The sequence below is a fragment of the Dromaius novaehollandiae genome, chromosome 6, assembly GCF_036370855.1.
Source record: "Dromaius novaehollandiae isolate bDroNov1 chromosome 6, bDroNov1.hap1, whole genome shotgun sequence".
Lineage (NCBI taxonomy): Eukaryota > Metazoa > Chordata > Aves > Casuariiformes > Dromaiidae > Dromaius > Dromaius novaehollandiae.
In genome coordinates, this window is record NC_088103.1 from 46135359 (window position 1) to 46152546 (window position 17188).

The window sequence follows — 17188 nt, forward strand, 5'->3', positions numbered from 1 at the left end:
AAGGAAGCTCTTGTTTTTGTTTTACATCCTCGCCCTGCTTTTGTTCACAAAATCTTTGTAAACTCGCGATCGCTGAGATCTCTGCCTCTGTAAAATGTGGCTGAAATCAGTCAGTCAGCATAAATGTCACGAGGGGACTGACAGAACACAAATCCACAGATGTTTCTCTATGGAATGTAGATAAAAGTGCCATGAAATAAACAGGTGAATTGTCCTGCATTTTGCTCATTTTTCATATGAGCAGCAGCAGTAGTATGTGCTTTCTACTTTCCTCAATTTCAGTATGGACTTACTCTCTTCAAAATGTAAAAATTGGGGCAGCAATGTTGTCTGGTTCATTGAACAAATCTGAATTTCTGGTTGTAGCTCAGCAATTTGTTTGTTTTTTAATTTTTTGTACCTTTAAAGGAAGAGAGTGAATTTAAACACGTTACCAAATTAAGAACGTTTGCTCTTTGAAAACCAAGTATTATATAACTAATATTCCTCTCGTGATAATGAGTGTTTTAACAGAGCAGGCTGCCAACTGGTTTGTGTTATTTATCTTTGCTAAAATGGGGCATGTAAAAGCACATCATGATCTGCAGCCAGGTGTCTGACTGATTACTTTGAGCCTCTCCCTGGAGCATCAGTCCCACTGCTGCCAGCTGCAGCCAGCTTCTCTGGCAAGCAAGGAGCCTCAGAACTGCAGCCAGAGAAGGGCTGGCTTAGGAGCACGATTGAAGGTTGCCTTTGCAAATTAGGACATCCAAGCAGTTGCTTGTTGGCATCCAAGCAGTGGCGTCGTTGCCATAGCTCTGCCGGTTTTTTTGCGGAGTGTTGGTTTCTGATCTTGCGTCTTTGATTTCCATCTCACGATGTCCATCTGTTCTGACCAGGGCCCCGTCACTCCAGCCCTGAGTCCTGCTCTTGACCAGTCTGCCGAATGCCGCTTGTAGTACGGCCTCGCTTGTTCTTGGCTTTGGCCTTGCCACTGGGCAGGAGCATCTTCCCCTTGGATTGCGCCTTTCTGATAAGGCTTCTTGATCGTCACATCTGACTGCTGTCTTTGTAGCAGGCCCTTAAGGATTTACAAGATATACTTTTTAGCATTCTACAGTGGAATTTAATTAATTCTAATAAATGACAGAAACACCCTCTGCAGTTGAGTGTTCTCGTAAAGTAGGGTGTAAGCTGCTTCCAAAAGACATTAATGAGAACTTTGCTATTGATTTAAATTGTATGCTATTGTGTAAGTGCTTATGATAATGTGTTGTAGCAAAGCAGTAAATACCACATAACATATTCTGTATCTTTAGTGAAGCTTTATTAATATATAGGTACTCTTTGCAGCTGTGCTGTTAAATCTTTGAGAGGGGGAGAATTTTTTTGAGCATAAATTACAGAGAATGTGAATTTGTAATCTCAAAAGTATTACAGTGTTCTTTCTTTTTTCTTCCATTTTCTTCCATTTTGACTGCAATAATTTGCAATAGCAATGGAAATTTAAGGGTGTCACTTCCTTTTCCCAAAGAATGTTGTTTGAATAAAGGGTTTTGGATTAAATTTGGTTTACAATGAAGCAAACAAAGCCTATGAAATATGGATGTTGAGTATATTACATTTTTAGAAAGCAATATTGTAGTTTATTCTTGTTAGATGAGTACTAGAACATGGCATCAAGAACAGTCCCTCTTTCCATCCTACTTTCCACCACAAAATCTTTTTGATGCCAAAACCCTCCAGCACTGCTGCGCGTGTCAGTACCGAGACATGGAACTGCCTCTTTGCAGCCAGAATCCCTGAGAGTGGGGAGCTGTTCCTAATCTTGATTTACATTTGTCCTGAAGACCTTGCTAATTATCCGTTTTAACATAAAAAGATTTATGCTTGGTAACATATTTCTGTCTGTGTGCCTCGTATAAAGCCCGCTGGCTTCACTGTGCTTTGGATCAGGGTCTAAATGAGCTGTCATCTGTCTGAACCCCAAACACTCATATGTCCTGAGGATGGAGCTTCCCAGGCTCAAAAGAAGAACATGACTGTGATTTATGGAGTCTTGTTACTAAAAAATGGCAGTTTAATAGTCTCTGCAGGAATGTTTTTGGTTGCTTTTTATACTCATATGAATATAGAAGTTTGGTGCCTGGCCAAGAGACAGCAAACAAACGTTGAAAAAATCCCTTTCATTTGAACACTGTGTTAGCTTCTCTATTGGCCTAGTGACAGCAACATTTAGCTTTGGTTATGCTGTAACTATATTACTCTTTATTGAGTAAGCTAATACTAAAACAGAGAATTTCTCTCATATAAATACACTTCCGTGTTGTTGTACAGAAGAGTCACAGTTTTTTTGTGTTAATTTCCACTTAAGGTTTTGTTGGCTGATAAAATGTTATTAGTGCTGTATTACTGCTCTTAAAAGTACTGACAATTAGGGATAGATTGGTTTAGAACAAAGTGGTTTAAGGAAAAGAATCTAGATTTAAGTCACTGGTTCCTCAATACTGAATGAGCCTGTGAGACTCAGCACAGTGCCTATGGAATCAGTGCTGCTGGATTTGTCCTGATTACTGTAGGGCCTGCTGAGATGTCTGTGTATCACGCTGTCAGAGTCATAATAATAAAAAGAATGCAGAGACCCTGGCTGACACTGTGTTTGCATCCATCCCATCACTACTAGGAGTTGCTTGTTCAGCTAAGCAGATCCTAGATTATTTTTCTAGCTGAAAGGGTACCATATGGCATCCCTAAGCTTGCATGTTCTTGAGGTTCTTCAAATTTATTAGGTTACAACTGTGAATGACACTTCTTGTTAGATGATTTTTCTTGTGGATGGAAATTGGAATTCAATTAAAAATCACAATGTAATTGTTTTACATATTCAATAGTATTGAAATTAATGAAGAAAAAAAAACATTCTAAAATTCCAGTCAGAGTTATTAAGAAAAGGCAGTCTGGCATTACAGGTAGTGACTTTAGAGGATGGTTTCAGGTTAGCATATCCTACAGGATTTTAAGGGTGTTACATTTTGGCTTCTGCCTACATTTTCTTCATAGGATTTTTTTGGTAAGACCTTCCCTCTCCTTCAGCAAGTGACTTTTTTTCGTCACTCCTCCAACTTTGAATGAGATATTTATTATCCTGAATTAGATTCAAATCAAGAAAATATTCTTTTTGCACTTGGAGGGTTTAATGGTCAAAAACTGTTCTGCCATTTCAGCAGGCTCTGGGTACAGTGCAGTGACTTTGCTCCATTCAATAGTGACAACAAATACAAACTGCTTGCTTATTATTTTTACCAATGAATTATAGTGAGTTTAGAGTGTAATATAGGTTACAATAAATTCACATGAAGTTTAAGTAGGTTTTATTTTTAAAAGGAGAAAAAATAAATTAACTATACAGATTCAATTTTTGTTCAACTTTTTCCCCAATGCCAAATCAGTATCCTGTAACCTATCAAATCAGACATGTTTATGTACCATTTAAGCCTAAATAGTACTTCTGGAAATAATTGGCATTTTGTCCATCTCCAGTAATAGGCGTTAGGTTCCCAGAAATGCTGAGGTTATTATACCTGCTGAGGAAACAGAGAGCTTCTTGGGTTGTGCTGAATTTACTAAACATGCTCAGTTCCTTGACTGGGAGGCGGCAAGAGAAGAGGTGAGGAAAAGGGTTGGGAATGTGTTGCTAGAACTGGGTCCCCTGAGCCATCTCCAGCAATGGACTTCTGGCTGGCTGAACTGGTTTGGCTGGGACACAGGCTCAATGCCTCTTACTTGCATAATTAAAAAAAAAAAAAAAACTGTCTCAGAACGTGTTTTTTTGTATACTTTCATATTTATCACTGCAGTAATGTTCATAACATGCATACAACCAGCATTTGCTTAATAAAACAATTGGATATCTCATCAGCCGTAGTATAGCTGTGTTATAACATTGTCCCAAAACCTGTCAGCCAGGCATCAAATCTATTTGTCTACCCTTCATTGGAATGATGATATGAGAAGCAAAATAGTAGCTATATGTAACTTTCAAAAGTATGTATTTTTTCCTAAGCTGTTTTAGGGAACAGCTTTAAGTATTATTTAAATATCAGGACATCTGAAGAAGAAAGATGTTAGAAGGTCTAAACAGAATTTTATTCTAATTTACTAGTGGTTTGTTAAGTTTTATGTCATGAGATATCTTCATCCGCTTTCTATTCGTCTTGAAAAAGCAAGATCAGCATTTTCTTTTGAAGTCATTAATATAATTAATTATTACAATTAATATAATATTCATGCATACTGTGGCCTTAACACTTTCCAGCGCAGGAACAGCAGGAGGAAGAAATTGAGGTAACTCTTAGGGAAGAGAGTAAGGGATTTTTTTGAACTTGGATTTGAAATGAGATGACGAGTCAGCTAGACGGTATTAACGCAGTTTGTTCCAAATGACAGGAACTACAGACAAGGAGTTTGGGTAGGGGCCAGAATGTCTGGTGGGGCTGGTGGTGTAGCGGCGAAAGGAACAGAGAAACATCAGGCTGTCTGGCAGAGAGGGGTTTTTTTTTGCTTTATAAACAGATGAAAAATTTTCTCTGGAAAGTATCTTAGAAGAAATTGGGAACTGTGTTTGTGCAAATGTTAGTGGTGTGGTTGTATTTTTCCGTGAACGAGAAGGCAGAAATACTTTTAAGCCCTGAAACGTGAATTTCTCGATTCTGAGGGGGTAAATTGGCAGGTGTGGAAGGGAAGTGGAGCAGTGAAAGGGAAAGGTGTGCAATGTAACGGCAGACCAACCAGGTGAAGCACTTGCATCTACAGATAGTGGTAGCTAGCGGTCATGATGGCTTTGCAGGCAAAAGACAAGGGATCGAGTGGAAGGCAGACCTTTCGTTCAGGGTTTTGCTGTTGCTGAAGAGGAGACACAATTTAACCCAAAGAGTCTGAGAAGCAAAGGAAGCACTGGTTTTACTGGTGCTGGTGGAATAGATTGGAAGAAAAGTTGAGAGAAAAGTGGTACAGCAGTGGGAGTTGTACAGGTTCTTCCAACCGCGTAACCCAAAATCAAAACGTGTTAAACTCTAGAAGAGGTTACTGAAGAGATGAGCAGATCTGCTGTTTCAGCAGAGGCTGAACCTAAGTGGCTGGCCAGTTGTTTTGCTAATTCATTGCTTCAGTTTTCTTTGCAATTTTTAGCCGCAAGCATGCAGCTTTTGGAGTAGTTGGTATCTCTATGATGGATGATTATTGAAAGAAAAGTCGTACTAGTATCTGTCTCTTTACTCTAGAATTAATTTTCTGTATTGCAAGTTGAATATTCTAACCTCCTCTTTAGGATTTAATTGAAGATGGTATTTTTCATGTTTTTTTCCGATAAAATAAAACATCAGATTCCAAAAAAACACTTTGATGCCACAGGTGCCTGCCCTTCTCTACACAGGTTTATTCATTTCTTGAAGGTATAGGCTTTCTAATGTCTTAGTTCATGCAGAGTAGAAAAAGCGTATGTAAAGTTAATGTTTCATTTCTTAATATAAAAGGAAAAATTATTTCACAGCTGTTTTTCTGTAAGTACAAATTTTATTGATCTGTTGTAGGTGAACTCCAAACAGCTTCATTTATTAGTACTTGTTTACCCTTACTAAGTTTTATAAAACTTGTAGCTTAGTAACTTACTTAGCGAAGGGTGAGATGTGAAAATGTGGGTATGTTATACATACAGGGCACCTTCGATAAACAACTAGCGCGTTACTGCAAAGCACAGTGCTGTGGCACCGCGAGGGAAAGCGGAGGCGGAGGGCAGAAAGCTTTGCCCGTGTGAAGGACTGACTCTTGCCTGCTGAGGTTGAACCCTTTTGCCCAGTGCGGTCCTGTCTGAGCTGAACTGGGGTCGGCAAGGCTGGTTTCCTCCGCTCACACAGCGACTGTCACGGGAAGCTGGCAAGGCCCAGGCCGCTCTGAAAAGAAAAATCTGCTCTGTTTTGACAGTGAGAGACTGTTATCATGTGCCACTGTTCTAGCTCAGCGCCTTCCAGCTACGTTTGGTCACTGTCGCTGCTGTGTTTCGTTACAGAGCTGTTGTAATGATGTTGGTGTCAGCTGAGACCTAGAAAATCCTATTTCATTAGTTTGGATTAATTTTGCCCAGGATGTTAAAAACTTCGTACCCTAATCAGGTCAATAGGAGTTTTGTTTCAAATTTAAATGGAGTCGCTCTTCACTCGTTGGCTTTATCCCCACAGCCCTGATGCAAGCCAAAATGTCCGTGAAGTTCATGTGAATTGGCATGACTCTAGTCTGCCAAAGCAAGGCCTGCTTGTCATTGTGTAAACAGCTGATATTTAGTCTGAACGTCTGCTTCATTACAGACGCAGAACTAAATCCTTGGCCTTTGGATTTCATGGGAGTTTTGCCAGTGATATAAATCAAGCCAAATCTTCTTCCAGAAAAAGTTATTAATATATTGGGGAGATACCTGTGGTTAAAAGAGTTATGGAAATATATGTTGTTTTCTGAAGGTATATGAAGCCTTTATATAGGGTCAAACTTGGTTACATTTTTTCAGATGGAAGGACAAAGTGAATGCTAAATAATCAGAGTGATCTCTTGATCTTGAATTTCTATTTCCCTCTGTAAAAGAAAGCATGTATAAGTTTACATGTTGATTAAGAGAAATACCTACTTTATTACTTTATATTCACTCTCAGTAATTATGTTGTTTCTACTGAGATAATTTCACATTTTAATTTCATTTTAGCTCTGAAAGTTTCCAGAAAGAGAACTTTCACACTTTCCTTTGAGACTGCTAAAACAGACCACAACAATTAGAAACATTTTGCAATACCTTAGGAAGTGCTATATGATCCTGCTAATAAAATCTGGTATCTTGAATAAGAATTACTGTAATTAATTATTTTTAAGAACCTCTGAAATGGGAAGTGAATATAGCATCTTTGCCCTTTGTAAGTGCTTACAGGTAGTATTTTTTTTTTTTTTTATGAGCACATCATAATTGGATGGACTAAATTGTATCATTTGTTTTTAAGAATTAAACAGATTTATGAAGCTGTGAATGAATTATTCAATATTCAAACTCACCTAATCATTATTTCTACACTTTCTTTTCAGTTGTTTTCAGTCATGACCTTTATTAAATAAATCATTAAGAACATTTTTATAAAGGGGTGGTGCAGCTTATCGCAGTCCTGGCTCTGGCGAGGGGTACAAGCTGATGCAGGTCTGCTGCAGCATGACCCAGACCTGGTGGTGATTCCCCATGGTGAATCATGCTGCAGGTCATTTCAGATTGTTAAGGTAACGGCAAACCATAATCTTCCCACAGCTGCTACAAAAATTACTTGTAAGAGTTCTTTTGATAGTCTTTGTTATTTATATCTGTAGTTGTTTGGCCTCACTGCTGGTATGGAAATCCTTTGCAAAGGAGTAGGATTAGCATGTTGGCAAAATTTACTGTGGGTTCTCCAAGATATGTGGTGAGGGTTTTTTTTAGCTTCTTTCTCCTGTAGTTAAAATATTTCTAATATAAAGCAACTGTTACATGTGGTTTCCTGCTTAATGAAAAGCAATGCATGTTTGATGGAAGGAGAAGTATTGTCATGGTGTTTGAGCATTTCCTCAAAAGAAGCAACATAAGAAAGCAGTTTTGGCAATGTCTTTGCAAATAATAAATTTAAATTTTGCCTGATATTTATTTTGATTACTGTTTGGGTATTTCCAGTTTAGGAAGGTGGCTTGAGGGAAGGTAACAATTTAAATTTAGATGTTTTTCCAGCTTTCATGATATTAGCTGCAACTATGTTCAAGACACAGGCTGAATTAGAAACTGAGATTTTCTAAAAGTCTCTTACCTATTGCCTTCCCTTAATGGTTGAAGTGTCTTTACTGTTATTCTGTACTCTTAGTGTCCTCTCATTTAATATTTAATTGAACTGTTCAGTGAGATGTATGGTTCAAGCTAAGTGTGTGTGTGGGGGGAAGCTTTTCAGAAATAATAGCTAAAGCAATAAAATCATTGTCATTGAAATCTGTATGCAGACAGGCTTTGTGTTTTTAGGTAGGGAATCCAGGGACCAGATGATGTAATCATCTGAGGGGGAAAAAAACACACACACCCTCAAAAAAACACCCATTGTTGTATGAATTCTCATATCCAGTGATGGCACTAGAACAACGGCGTTACGCTGAACTTGCTTGGGCTCTGTGCCTAGGGCCAAAATCTGAATTGTAGTCCCAAAAGCTGCTTAAGGGAGAGTACCCAAGATGAGGGATAAGGGTTTGAAAGAAGAAATAGCTGAGTAACAAGTCTAAAATTGACTTCTTTCTCCTACACTTATTATTCAGTGGGTTTAAAGTACAGAAAATTCTGGAAAGTCTATCCATGGAAAATGTGATTTCTGTAGTCAAAAGACACAATTTTTAAATATTTTACAGATTTAGTATTTTTAATACTAAAATACTATTTTTTTGCTAAGTATAGTAATATTTTTTTGTGGTTAGTATTAGAATTGTCTTATGTACAGTACTAGTCATAGCACGGTATTTGCTACTGCTAAAATGTATCCAGCAGACTGAGATATTTAGCTAATTCAACTATAAAGTATTGCCAACAAATATAGTATTTTCTCTCCACTTAGAGATGCAGAGATCAAAGTGAGAGAAAATCATGAAATGGAAGAGTAGAGGACTTAGCTGGAGGAAGAGCTCGGGCCCCCTAGTACGAGATTGTTCCTTTTCTGGTGTTTAGGATTTCTGAAAGTGGTAATAAGTGCTGATGTCTTGTATTTGCCAATACACTGTTCTCCACTGGATGCATGTGAAAACTATGCAAATTGTAGTTTACAATGCAGAGAAGTATAATGGAATATGAAGTTTAAAGTGCTGTTCTTCAAGTTAGAGGGTGCTTCACTGCTTTATAATGAGAGAGAACTTTTCTATTAGGAAATGAAACTATTTTATCATAAAAGAACAGGCACCTACCAGCATGGCTCAGGCCAGTCACCTATGTCCCTTCTAATGAGAAAAGCTGTAAATATTGTAACAATTTATGCTGCAAATAGAAATGGAATCTACCCTGAAAAGGAGTGTCTTGTACAGAGGGGATGCAAAAACTTGCTAGAAGCATTCGTACCATCTAGCTGTAGTTACGTGTTCTGTAGAGGAAAACCCAGAAAGAGCTGTTGGCACTATAAAAAAAATGAAGTCTTATGGACAAAGCTGACAACTTTAGTGATATAAAAATATTTGGGTGCAGACTCAATGTATTCTACTCAGTTATGCTAATGCTAAACTCTGTGTACACATAATATGTAAAAATAGATGTGTCCTAGATCAGTACAGATAAGAGAAATCCTCCCTCATGCGCAAATGTATGTAATGAAGACATATTTTCAGAAAAGGTGTGAAAGATAAGATAAGCTTTTCAGTGTGCAAAGCACAATATTTTGAAGTTCTTCCCAGTTAAAAAGCCTTTACTGTTGGTGCTGAACCTAGTTGCCTTTTATCTAAACTACCTCTTTTGGTAATTATCATGTTGTACTAAAGTGATACAAGTTTTACGAGCAAGAGATATAATTAACCAATACCAGGTTTAGAATATCTTTGTAAGATACTTTTCTAATAAGAGAAGTATTTTAGTTGACATTTAACCTAAATAGGCTTATGTAGAATGAATGCACAATTTTATGAATCATAGGCAGAATAGCTAATGAGTGATTTTTGTTAAAGGCAACAGGAGTTATGTTGGCTCACCAGCTTAAAAGTAAAAGAATTTGTATCATTACGGTATGGGGCAGTATAGTATAGCTCACAGAAAATGCTGATCATTTTCTGGTAGTTACTTCAAACCCGTAAGTATAACTTGCAGCATTTTAAAACATAACTGAAAATCAGTTTTCATTTTATACTGATTTCAGGAAGGTATATGACTGAAAATCTGAATCAGCACACACGTGCCTGTCTCTCGTGTCTCTTATGACGTGTGTCATATTGACCAAATAAAAAATGTTTCACTGCCTCTGTAAAAGGAAACTTCCAAAGGAAACTTTGCAATATTTATACGGATATGGCCTTCCCAGAATGTTTTCTGAAAGATGTTGTATCTCAGATTTTTTGAAAAGAAATTCAGTAAGAGGAATTCTGTGTGTATAGAAAAGTTTATAGTGAGAAATATAGATTATTTTAAAACTGAATGTCTAGGTCCAGTATACCAGTGTGGCAGCATTGCCTGATTTCTAAAGTAATCTCGTGCAATAACTTTAGATATTATTTCTCCATCAAATAGTGAATTAAAAAGTCGATTCCCTTATTTAAACAAAGATGCAGAATATGTGCATAGTTTTCTTGTGTACTTACAGTTCTCCAAGTAGCTATTATAGGTACAAGTACTAAATCAAAAGATAATATAATTTTACTGTTAAATGTCCAAAATCCTTTTTATCACGTGAAAATATTTATACATACTGTATTACAGAAGTAATGTGTTGAAATATTGGTTCATTTTTAGGAAGAAGGATCAACAATAATCCATGTCCTCCAGTTGCAGGAGAAGTGACACTGCAGTATTCAGATGCTTTGGAACCCAGAGGGAAAAACAGGAGGAAGAGTACCCCCAGAGCAATGGTTAAAATATTCAGCTGAAGAAGTGGACCCAAAATAACATACGTACAGTGTCGTATATATGTAGGTGCAAAGTTAATGTATTACTATCTTACAATTTGTAAAGCATTTTAAATTTGAGAATGACTGAAATGCTGAATATTTGCTGTAAAAACAGTTAAGTCTCTTTTGCAAGAGTAAAAAGTAAAAATAGACTGTTTTGCAATATATTATTAACATGTAAGTTAATTTATTAGAAGCATTTTGAATAAGTACTGATTTTACCTGTAAGTATTATCAAAGAATATTTTCTACCTTGCTGCAAACTGTTTTTTGTTGGAAGGGGACATTCCAAGTCCTGAATAATTTCAGAACTTCCTGAAATGACTTCCTGGTTCCGAATCTGCCCCGTGCCATTTCTTTGATATAGAGAGTCAGTATGTGGATGGATAACGGGCAAAATTCTGTCGACTTCACTGGGGCTGGTTTGTACCCCACCTATGTGTTGGGTATCTATGACTGACAGGTTACAGAGCTTACGTACTCAAAATAAGCTCTTTACAATTCTGGAGTATTTCAGTCACGTGGAACAAACCAATACTTCCCATAAGAATATATGCTTAGACACCGTATCCACGTTTTAGGTATTTTCATAAGATGAGTAGTGAGTCTCTCTGCTTTCCTTTCCTTTGAAATAAATACAGAGTGGTGGTGTTAGAGTTCAGAGATTGCTTGTTTATGTATGAAGGAATAAAAAGAAAATCACTGATTTAGGACGATAGATGTAAATATTAATGCTTTAATATTTCCTCTATTTCCTTCTCTTTTTTGCTGTTTTCTGATTTTGTATATTGATATGCAGCTTTATTTGCAACCTAGCAGCTTGTTTATGAAACAGTTGCAGAGTGGATGGGAGTATACACGCACCACGGTATAGTTTGGCTTTCCTTAGAGTCCCTTCTTGGCATCTCTGAAGCCTTTTGCATTGCATAGCTACACATTTTGATCCTTTTCCTCCAGATGAATGTGTTTTTTTCTGACACATGCAGTGATGTCTTTAGGAAATTTATATCAGCTATCACTAGGTGGCAGAATTAGACTGTATTAGTACTAACCCTTTTATGCTTTGTCAGGTTGGCTTCCTTATAGTCCATAAATACCTCTTTGACTATATCCAGCTTTCAAAATTATCTAAATATAAAAATCATTTCTAATAAACAGCTCTTCAGAAGAAGTATTTTTGTAAAATATCGGGTATCGTATGCTGGACTTCAGAATTTTTGTAAATATTTGATTAATATGTTACGTAAGACTTATTTTATAAAATAAAATGATAAAATCTGCTCTTCTCCTCCTGAAATATTTACTCCTGCAAAAAGTATTTTAGAATTTAAATTTGTAGATAATCTGTAAATGAAAATGTATTTGTACCTCTTTGGTGCTTTTCAGACATGTACAGGAGTCAGATATTGCTTTAACTATATCTGGAGATGAGGTATTTATATGTACAAATGGCTTTTCCTGTGTATAGTTGGCATTTTTCATATGAGGATAGCTAATATACATGCAAATTTAAGGTTACTTGCAAATTATTTTTTTCCTGTACAGGACAGTTTTAAAAGTTGTGCTAGTATAGCTTCTAAAATAGTCACTGCTACTCTAGTGTAAGGAAGACTTCCCTCTCTTTAGCTGAAACCTTATCTCCAGGGACATGAGCAAAACTGAAAAAAAGCCCTACTCCAACTGGAATAGCAGTGATTGTATCATTTGTATTCTGGTCTTCATTTATTACTTAGCTTACACTGAAAAAATCATTATGTTCTGATATAGATTATATCCTGGCGCCCTGATTTGACAGATGGATCAGTATGGGAGCAGTGATGCAAAACTTAAGGATGTTTTATTTTGAGGGATAATGCATATGTTTTGAAAACACCCTAGAAACACTTACGATCACTTGCTGTGTGTTGAAATGTTTGGAAAAAGTCTGGAATATTTGAATGATCATACGAGACTATTTATTTCCTTTCTTTTTAGAGGATTTGCTACACAGCATTTGTAGATGCCTTTGAGCTAAGAATGTCCTACAGATTTTGATTAAAGGTCACTAGTCCTAAAGGAGTTTGTGCTCGTAGACCAGTAATCTCTGTGTCCACTACTAGTAAGTAGTACAGAATTTTAATTTATAGTAAAGTGAATTCCTTACATAGATTTAAAAATTGATAAAAATGGAAATGGTCAAAAAGTGTAATGTGTTTTCTGAGCAGACATTAGGGATATCACATAATTTTAATTTAATACTCAGCTCAACTAATATGGACTAAAATTAATCTGCAGATTAAATTGTAGTTATAATAATCTCTGAAGTGTTCTCTCAAATAATTTTTAAAATAAAATGGTATGTATCCTTTTGACATAGCTATATTCTTATTTTGTGTGTTTAGGAAGAATATGATTATGATACCAAAAATATATCTGTCAATGAAAGTTGTTGACATGCACACTCTTTCTGTGACTTCCTTAGAAATCATTTTCGTTGAGAACATTAGTTGCATTTCTCTTCAGGAGTCCAGGATCTAGTCAGTGAATTGCTTACCTTGAATAAGTTGTATTTCTGCAGTTATTAAAAATTGCAGTTGAAGTGTGAAAGGACCAAATATAGAAGTGGAGTTCTTAAACAGCAGAGGCGAAAGTAACTTCTGTAAATGGCAGATGTTCAGGTATCATGAGAATAACATAAAAATCATTAGAGAAGCAAAAAATAAATAATATTTTTTCTGTGATAAACATTCTGAGGCTTGAATAGTCTATGCTTGGAATCAGGCAACTTATTTTCAGAAGGTCTAGTTCTGCGTATTTTAAAACGATACCTGGAATGACTTTGGGAGTTAGGATTTTATTGTGAACCTTTTTTCTTAAAACTCCAAGTTGGCATTGGAGGAATCTTTTCCACAGTGAAGGAAAGAGAGTTTTCCTGAAACATGAAAATATGTCTTTATAGATGCTGTTGATGTTTAAAATACATAGTAATTAAAGAATTGATGTATGGAATATTTCAGAGACTTAGTGTAGTAAAGTAAACTTGAGCAGGTTCGTTTGACTGCAAGTAGATCTTCTGAGGTTGAGACTTATTTCTTCATGCATTTATAATAAACCTTGAGCTTTTCAAGTAACCCAAGTTTGCTTAAAATGATTTTATTCTTGCAAAATATTACTGTACAAGTTACATAAGCCCCTTGTCCAGATCATCATGGCCAGCATCTAACCTCTGGAGTAACATAAGCCATAGGATTTTCTTCATAAATTCTTGTTCATGGCTGAACTAGAATAACTGTGGAGAATCCGCTACAGTGGTAGGTAAGTTGTTCCAGAGAGTAATTACCCATACAGTTTAAAAGGTAGGCCTTTTTTTTTGTGTATACTTCATTAGTTTCAATTTCTAGTCAATGTGTCTTATTGTGCCTTATCATCAGTTTTTATTCCCTGCCTACATATTTTTGAACGGCATTCAAGCTTTTATATTTCATAATGGCACAAAGCAGAAATCTCTTTAAGTAGTTTTACTTTAGGTTGATTGCACTGCAGATTAGACCATGCTGGGTCATAGCAATCCTATGCTTGATCTAACATCCAGCAATCTTCATAGCAAAATGTCATCTTCTACTATGTAATATACCTATGTATAACATTCATGCATGTGTGTGTATATACACACGTATACACACACATACACACAGACTAGCACTAAGTAGCAAAGGAAGTATGGTTTAAGCCTGTATAACTTGTTGCACCATTTTTTGTTACAGTTTATTTTCGCTTAACATAAAAAATATTTTAACTCTGATTATTAAAATAGTGTCTGCAGATTGTACACAATAAATCAGAATAGGTTTCTAATTTGTATTCAATTGGAAAGAGGTTTAATAAATGGGAAAAGCAACTGCTCTATTTGAAAGAAGTTTTCTCTCCCGCTTTGGTCAAGTACAAGAAAATTCTGCTTAAATGAAGCATGCAATTTTAATCAATTGTACCCTAAAAAACAAGACAAACAGCTGCTGCTTGTTAATTGGTGAGTGTCTTCACCAATGATCTCATCATTTATTCACTGCTTTCAGTGGAGCCTTAAATTCTGTAAATAAAGGTGTTACCACCATGCAGTATGGCTCCCCGAACATTTGCAACTAAACAGCTCCGATAATATACGTAGGATTTATTTCAAAAGACAAATGTGTGGCCTTCATCCTCACAGATTCATTTTTTCATCTAATAAGCACATTTGCTGTGAAAGGTCAGATCTCTCATATGAAACCGAGGGGAAGGCATATGTAATCTGCCTAGGTTAAAGATTAATTTCTTGTTAAAAATTATACCAAATAGTGAAGGTTTTCCACTCTGGAAAAAAAGATTCACGTCTAGAACCATAGACTCTCATGGGCTGAAAGGGACCTCCAGAGGTCAGCTAGTCCAGCCCTCTGCTCAGGTCAGATCTGGTTAGAGCAGGTTGCTCAAGGCCTTGTTCGGTTGAGTTTTGACTCTCTCCAGGGATGGAGATCCCACGGCCTCTCTGGGCCCCTGTCCCAGTGTTTGACTGCCTCATGGTTTAAAAAAAAAAAAAAAAAAAAAAAAAAAAAAAAAAAAAAAAGAATTGCTTCCTTATATTGAGTCAGAATTTCCCATGTTCTAACTCGAGTGTGTTTTCTCTGGGGATTTTTACTAGGCGTATTTGTTGAGCCGTTCTGCCTTGGTAGGCCGTCGTTGCTTTATCCTGCTCTAAGATCAGCTTGTGGCTCAATATCACAGTCTATCCATGTGAGAGCCATGACACGTTTTCCACGGAAGTATAGCAACATAGTAAAATACATGAATTAAATTTAGCATGACAAAATTTTGAGTTGTTTCTTTGTCTTTATTTTCTATTCTTGCATACTCTTTTTCTCCTTCTTTGTCTTGTTCCCTTTTGTGTCTCCTCTTCTTTTCATCCCCCTTGTAAGCAACTTTAGCAGCTAAGCACTATTCCTTTGCTCAGTTGTGTTCTTGTTATCTTTCGTTTTGTCCTTGCCTCTAGGTTTGTTCTTTATATTTGCGTTTTGCAGCTTGTTTCTGTGAGTCTTTGCTGTCCTTATTTATCCTCCTGCCTCATGGAGTGGCTGAGTTAGGTGTCTCTCTAGATGACTCTGGGACTTTTCCAGAATTATGTGTTTATCTGAAAAATATTTTTGGGTTTCATAGCTAACAAACACATCAGGAACTATGAAAATTCAAAGTTCACATAAAAGCTCTGTTTTTTATTTTAATAAGAATTTAAAATGCATTGGCAAGCAAAAGGACACAAAAACTTCATTTGATCATATTTTGTCTCTTTTAGAAGATATTTTTAAGACAGACTTGGAAGCCATTACAAAGTCTCCAAGGAAGGCAGTTATCTGAAATATTTTGTCATATTAATGATATCAGTTCTTATAACAACTTTGAGTAATATACTACATGAAACATACCTAATTGTAAATCATGGTATGGTTTCTGTTGCTTGAGTTGGTAAACTGGAAGTTATAAAATATCAGAACGCTGCTTTGTGAAATATGAAAACTAACCATTTACCAGTAGTAGGTTAATACTATGCTACTAAAATGAATTTGTCCATTTTGTACTACAAATAACATCCTATTGTACTCTTTCAAAATTGAATTATCAGTGTGTTCTGAGAGACTATACATACTTTTATATCAGACTGAGCGGTTACATTTGCAAATATTATCTAAAATGTATTCGGTAATCATTTTCTCTCATACAACTGATAAAATTAATGGATGATTAGAGTATTTAAAATCATTATATAAGTAGTTGCCCTCTGCCAATATTTGTTTGGTAAAATTTCTTTCTTTTTTTTCCCTTTTAGTTTGTAAGACCTGGGAAGGTAGACATTCCTGATAAATTGGGCTTTACTGCTCTGATGATTGCTTCTCACAAAAGACATGACAGGTATTACTGCCTTCCTTTATCTCATCCAACAGGATTTGATTTTTTTTCTTTCCTTCCTGTATTCGGATCAAAATAAAAGATCAAGGTACACTGGGGAAGAATACGTACCGTATAATTTTAATCTAACAATTTCATTATTAAAGATTATAATCACAGTAATCTTTTTACTTCTGAATCCATTTTTAATGAAGAAAAATCTTTAAATAACATGGCTTTTAAACATTCTAAAAAGCTATCAAGAATATGATCCATATGCAAATCTAGCATAAACAATTTTTTTCAATATCCATTTTAGTGAAAACATATCAAAAGGTTTTTTAATGGCTCTATGTTTTATCTTAGACCTGTGAAAATATTCATGTAAAAAGGAACAGATGTACATCAGAAGAATAGCAGGGCAAAAAAGGTACAGTGTGAATATATTTACTTTATGATATATAGAGACTATATAACATCAATATTGCAACATATAGCTATACTTATAGTGATATCATATATTAAAACATATGATATATTTTAATATGTCATTATGCTTACATAGCTGAAGATTGTTATTTATAGTCTATTTTGGATCACAGTTGCAAAAATCTTAATTTTTGACTTGGGATGTAGAATATTTTCCAGA

At 35.8% G+C, this 17188-nt stretch overlaps 1 non-coding gene across 1 annotated transcript in view; it reads left to right on the forward strand.

Annotated features, from left to right (window-relative positions):
- Positions 1 to 17188, forward strand: part of LOC112992672 (uncharacterized) — a 33843-nt gene that overhangs the window by 7318 nt on the left and 9337 nt on the right. Inside the window, exons 3-6 of the transcript XR_010389800.1 lie at positions 10493 to 10668; positions 12622 to 12745; positions 16481 to 16563; positions 16906 to 16969. This is a non-coding gene — a transcript (uncharacterized LOC112992672). The remainder of the gene's footprint in view (positions 1 to 10492; positions 10669 to 12621; positions 12746 to 16480; positions 16564 to 16905; positions 16970 to 17188) is intronic.